Raw genomic sequence first — 6575 nt, 5'->3', positions numbered from 1 at the left:
ATATATATATATATATATATATATATATATATATATATATATATATATGTGATAAATTAGAGATAATCAACAGAAGAAGGAAACTAGCATTAAGAGGACTGGGTAAGGATTTTTTTTTCTCAATAGTATATTATTTTTCCAGGTACATGTAAAGATAGTTTTCTTTTTTTTTCTAGATAGTATTTTATTTTCCCAAATTTTTCCAAAATGAATGTTGAAAACTATCTTTATATGTATTTCGAAAAATACATGTAAAGATAGTTTTCAACATTTTTATAAGACATTGTACTCCAAATTTTCTCTCTTCATCCCTTATTTCCCCCTCCCCTAGACAGCAAGCAATCTGATATAATCAGCACTCATTTTTGTAAGATTTTGAATTCCAAATTTTTTCTCCCTCCCTTTCTTACCTCTCCCCTTCCCAAAACAGAAGCAGTCTGATATAGATTATACATGTACAATAATTTTAAAACTATTTCCATATTAGTCATGTTGTAAAAAGAAAATCTGAACAAAATGGGATAACCATGAGAAAGAAAAAGCAAACCAAAAAATGGTGAAAATGGTATGCTTCAATCTGCAATCCATAGTTCTCTCTCTGAATACAGATGGCATTTTCTATCCCAAGTCTCCTGGAGGTGTCTTGGATTACTATATTGCTGAGAAGAGCTAAGTCCATCATAGTTGATCATCATAATTTTGTTGTTACTGTTTAACATGTTCTCCTGGTTCTGCTCACTTTACTCAGCATTAGTTCATATAAGTTTTTCCAGGCTTTTCTGAAATCAACCTGCTTATTTCTTATAGAATATTTCATTAGAGTTTGGATTCGGTTTGGAAGTCAGTGTTTAGGAGTTGTAAGAATTAAACATAGGAATAAAATGATTCATACATTCATATATCATAACTTATTCAATAATTTCCTAATTGATAGGCCTCCATTCAATTTCTGTTCCTTGCCACTACAAAAAAATGCTATAAATTTTTTGCACACATGGTCTTTTCCCCCCAGGTAAGGATTCTTAAAGGAAGTGAGGTTTTAGCTGGGATTTGAAGGAAGCCAGGGGAGCCAAGTATTGGACATGAGGAAGGAGAGCCTTTCAGGTGACAATGCCTTGTCTTATTTAAAGAAAAAAACAAGGAGACCAGTTTCCCTAAATGACAAATGGCCCCTGTATGGAGAAAGAATAAGGTACAAGAAAACTAAAAGGTAAAATTATGAAGGAATTTAAAAGGCAAACAGAGGATTTTATATTTAATCCAGAAAGTGGTAGGGAACCAGTGGAGTTTATTCAATAGGTGATTAACCTAGGTAGAAATCAATTTGACAATGGAGGTGGTAGTTAGACTGGAGTTAGTAGAGACTTGAAGCAGGCCGAATAACCAGTAGGCTGGTGGTACAATAGTCTAGGTATGAGATGATAAAAGCCTGTGCCAGGGTAAAGTTTCTACTGTCAAAGAGAATGGACAAGACTTGGCAAAGAATTGGCTGTGGAAGTTGAAAAAGAGTGAGGAGAAATTGGGGGCACTGAGTGGTGAATCTGGGGGCTTGAGAGAAACAATAATAGAGAAGGCAGGAAAAAGGGAAGATTTGGGGAAAGATAATTAGCTCAGTTTGGGGCATATTGGATTTAAGATGTCTGTGGGACATTCATTTTAAGATATCTACTAGGTGTATTGGAGTCTGGAGGTTAGGAGAGGAGTTGGAGCTGGAAAAGTAGATCTGAGAATCATCAGAATAGAGAAAATAACTGAATTCACGTGATTTCAAGGGATCATCAAGTTAAATTGTATAGAGGGAGAAGAGAAGCCCTGGAAGGCACTCATGATTAGGAGACCTGGACTGAATAAAGATCCAGCAAAGGAGACTAAAAAGAAGCAGCCATACCTATACGAGAAGAACTAGGATAGAGTCACAAAAATCTAAAGAGAAAAGAAAATTACAGAGAAAAAGGTGATCAATAGTGTTCATGGCTACAGAGAGGTCAAGAAGGATGAGGATTAAGAAAAGGCCATTGGATTTGGCAACTAAGAGACCATTCATGATTTGGGAGAAAGTAGTTTCAGTTGAATGATGAGGTCAGAAGCCAGGCTGTAGAGAGCTAAGAGATTCAGAGGGCCAGGGCCATTGCTCCTGCCTAGAGGCTACAAACATCCCTGTCCATCCATCCTGCCATCACCACTCACTCCAGGTATGGAATTCTCCAACATGGATAGAAATGAGCTGGTACAAAAGGCCAAATTGGCTGCACAGACAGCTATATAATGAGATGGCAGCCTGCAAGAATTCTGTAACTGAGATAGGAGTCGAGTTTGTCAATGAGGAGGGAAATCTTCTCTTTGTTGTTTACAAAAATGTTGTAGGTCATCTTAGAGGATCATTTCAAATATTGAGCAAAAGATAAAAGGTGCTGGAAAAAAACCCCAGCAGATGACTTGAGAATACAAAAAGAAAATTGAGATTGAGCTGAAAAATATTGGCAATGATGTACTGATTCTACTGTGATGTACTCTATAGGAAAAATTTTATTCCTAATGTCTTACAAGCAGAAAGCAAAGTTTTCTCTTTGAAATTAAGAGACTGGAGGCAGCTAAGCGGTGCAGTGGATAGATAACCAGCTCTGAAGGCAGGAAGATTCGAGTTCAAATCTGATCTCAGACGCTTAACTCTTCCTAGCTGTGTGATCCTGGGCAAGTCACTTAACCCCAATTGCCTCAGGGGAAAAAAAGAAAATTAAAAGAGAACACTACTTTTATTTGGCCAAGGCTGCTGCTTATGATGACTAGAAAAGGAATGTGGACCAATCACAACAAGCTTATCAAGAAACTTTTGACATAAGCAAAAAAGAGATGGCCATCAACACATCCTACAAGAGTGGGCCTAGCCCTGAACTTCTCTGAGTGTGTGTGTGTGTGTGTGTGTGTGTGTGTGTGTGTGTGTGTGTGTGTTTTATGAGATTCTGCGCTATCTAGAGAAAGCTTATTCCTTTTCAAAGACAGTCTTCGATGAAGCCATCAGTGAACATGATATGTTAAGGGAAGAATTGTGCAGACAGCTCACAGTTGCTGAGAGACGACTTGACATGGTGGAAACCAGACTCCCAAGGAGATGAAACTGGGATAGGAGAGAGAGGAGAGAATTTAACCAGCCTCCCAACATTTGTCTGCCTCATTCTAAACTTTGCACAGTAGGACCATTTGTCATCCATGCTGCTTACAATTTATGACAGGTTTATGTTATTTCTGTTTGGGATTCTATATTTCCTACATAGTTTTTTTAATACTTACTATTAGAGGAATAAAGACAATTAACATTTGGGGAATTATTTATTTTCATCTGAGATGGCCAATATGGTGACAAGAGGGAAGTTGGATTATACAGCCTTGGAGGTCACATTCAGTTGTAGGTCTATGATTTTTTAGTTCCCGGAGCTGAAGCCCCAACTACAACCCTTTGCCCATCCCAGAAAGCAGATGAAGAGGAAGGGGATTGTTATCTATGTTACGAGGGTCAAATCTAATCTTCTGAGCCCACTGACATAAAGGTTTCCAAGGAGTAATTGGTGGTTAGTCATGGGTGTATATATATCACCTAAAAGTACCAGAGTGATAAGAGTGACATTTCTTGCTCTGGAATAAAGGTCATACATGGATTACTTTTAGCAACTATCACCTCAACGGTATCCCCCCATTCCTGCTTCACACTGGGAGCTTGCTTCTGCCAACACACAGGTGTAGCTGATGTAATAAGGAGGTATAGTGGATAGAATCAGGAGACAGGAGTCAGGAGGATCCGAGTTCAAATCCAGCCTCAGATACTAGCTGTTCTACCCTGGTCAAGTCACTTAACCCCAATTGCTTCCTCAAATGAAACAAACCATTCATGTATTGTCAGTGCATGTTTTCTGCACAGAGCTTGGAGATATACCCTCCCAAAGATGATCTAGCTAGAGCTGTTACTAGGTATTCTGATGTGAATTCAGTTGAGGTGGGATGGGAGGTAAAGCACAGAAGATAATTTGCCTACATTTGATTATATTTTTGAGGAAAAGAAGTTACTCTATCCCAGAGAGATCAGCTCCTTTCTTGGGATGCAGTTGATGACTTCTAAGCCTCTAACTCTTGGGAAATGGAGACCTAGGAATGGTGCAATGAGGCAAAAGGATCAACAGGGTACCATGAGATATAAGTAGGGAGATTAGAGCCTCCACATCCTTTCTCTGTCATCTTTATACCATGTCTATGCTACCCTTTCTCGTCCAGCTTTCCTTTATGTGCTCTTTTCCCATTAGGATGTAAGCTCATTGAGAGCAAGAACTGTCTTGCTTGTTAGTATATTTATATTTCCAATGTTTAGCACAGCACTTGATTATAGTAAGAGTTTAATAAATGCCTTATCTTTATATCCTGGACCCAGTAGCATTTCTTCAGTTATACTGTACATTAAAACATTGCTAGACCATCAGATGTTAGAATTGGAAGGAACCTTAGAGAGATTATTCAGTCCAAAGTCTGTATTTAAATATGAAGAAATATATAATAGTGCATTTTAAATGGCTCTTTATGGTTGAAAAAAACATTCCTAGTAGCCAACCCTGGAAAAACTAAAGCTCAGAAAAATAAGTTAAATGATTTGTCCACGATCACATATATGGTTAATGATTGGTACAGCTTGGAGATCTCCAAATCCCCAGTTCTCATGCTTTTTCAATTCAATTCAACATATATACTTTAAGGGTCTCTAATGCAGTGTTGGAGAATTATGAGTTGATCTAACCATTCTGAAGAGCAATTTGGAACTATGCCCAAATCATACATAACCTTTGATCAAATAATATCACTGCTTAGGTCTGTATCTCAAAGAGATTTAAAAAAAAAAAAAAAAGGAAAGTACCTATATATACAAAAATATGTATTGAAGGGTTTTTTTTGTGGTGACAAAGAATTGGAAACTGAGGGAATGCCCATCAATTGGGGAATGGCTGACTAAGTTGTGATATATGATTGTGGTGGAAATGAGTAGGATGCTTTTTAGAAAAACCTTGAAAGAATTACACAAACTGATGAATATTGAAATGAGTAGAACCAGAAGAACATCATCACAGTAAAACAAAACTGTACAATGATCAATTGTGAATCACTTAGCTGTTCCAGAAATACAAAGAACCAAGACAATTCTGAAGAATTTATGATGAAAAATCCTATATACCTCCAAGAAAGAATTGATAGTCTGAATGGAGATCAAAGCACAACATTATTTTACTTTTTTTCTTTTTCTTTTTTTTTTTGCCTGTGTTTTCCTTTACAACATGACTAATATAGAAAAATGTTTTGCATTACTGCACATGTATAACCTTTATCACATTGTTTACCTTCTCAATGGTGGAGAAGAAGAGGAAGCATGGAAAAGAATCTGAAACTCAAAATTGTAAATACAAAAACAAAACAAAGGTTAAAAATTGAATTTACATATCATTGGGAAAATGAAATATTAATTTTTAAAAGAATGTAAGCTCCTTAAGACCAGGAATTACCTTTATTTTTGTTTATACTTATGTTCTAAGCACTTAGGACCTGGCACATAATGAATGGTTAATAAATGATTTTCGACTGATAAAAAATTATATATATATAGTATCTACCTTGTACAAAGCACTATGCTAGGATTATACAGGAAAAAATATAAATTCTATCCTCAAGGATTTTACATTCTACTGGAGAAAAAACCAATATGTGCACAGAAATGCATAAATTGGGGCAAAAGAATAATCAAACAAAATGGTGTAGGAATACTTGAAGAGGGGGAGAGCAACAACAGCTTCAGGTGTCAGAGAATGCTTTGGGCTCAGTTAAATCTTAAAATAAGCAGTGGAGAAGGAAAATAGGAGCCACATATAATGAAAACCCTTTTTTAAATTACTTTTGGGGATTTTTAAAATTAATTTTATAATTATAACATTTTTTGACAGTACATATGTATAGGTAATTTTTTACAACATTATCCCTTATACTCCCTTATGTTCCAAATTTTTCTCCTCCTTCCCTCCACCCCCTCCCCGAGATGGCAGGCATTCCCATACATATTAAATATGTTATAGTATATCCTAGGTACAATATATATGTGCAGAACTGAATTTTGTTGTTGTTGTTGTTGTTGCAAAGGAAGAATTGGATACGGTAGGTAAAAATAACCTGGGGAGAAAAACAAAAAAAATGCTAACAGGTTACCTTCATTCCCCAGTGTTCCTTCTCTGGGTGTAGCTGATTCTGTCCATCTTTGATCAACTGGAATTGGATTAGCTCTTCTCTATGTTGAAGATATCCACTTCCATCAGAATACATCCTCATATAGTATTGTTGTTGAAGTATATAATGATCTCTTGGTTCTGCTCATTTCATTCAGCATCAGTTCATGTAAGTCTCTCCAAGCCTCTCTGTATTCATCCTGTTGGTCATTTCTTACAGAACAATAATATTCCATAACATTCATATACCATAATTTACCCAACCATTCTCCGATTGATGGACATCCATTCATCTTCCAGTTTCTAGCCACTGTGAAAAGAGCTGCCACA

General features: G+C 36.5%; 1 pseudogene; it reads left to right on the top strand.

Annotated features, from left to right (window-relative positions):
* Positions 1–2209: 2209 nt before the first annotated feature.
* On the top strand, positions 2210–3202 carry LOC141553461 (14-3-3 protein zeta/delta-like; annotated as a pseudogene).
* The last annotated feature ends 3373 nt before the right edge of the window (positions 3203–6575 follow it).

Source organism: Sminthopsis crassicaudata, chromosome 2 (genome assembly GCF_048593235.1).
Source record: "Sminthopsis crassicaudata isolate SCR6 chromosome 2, ASM4859323v1, whole genome shotgun sequence".
Classification (NCBI taxonomy): Eukaryota; Metazoa; Chordata; class Mammalia; order Dasyuromorphia; family Dasyuridae; genus Sminthopsis; species Sminthopsis crassicaudata.
The sequence above is the reverse complement of the archived record's forward strand: the minus strand, read 5'-3'. Positions and strand labels throughout refer to the sequence as shown.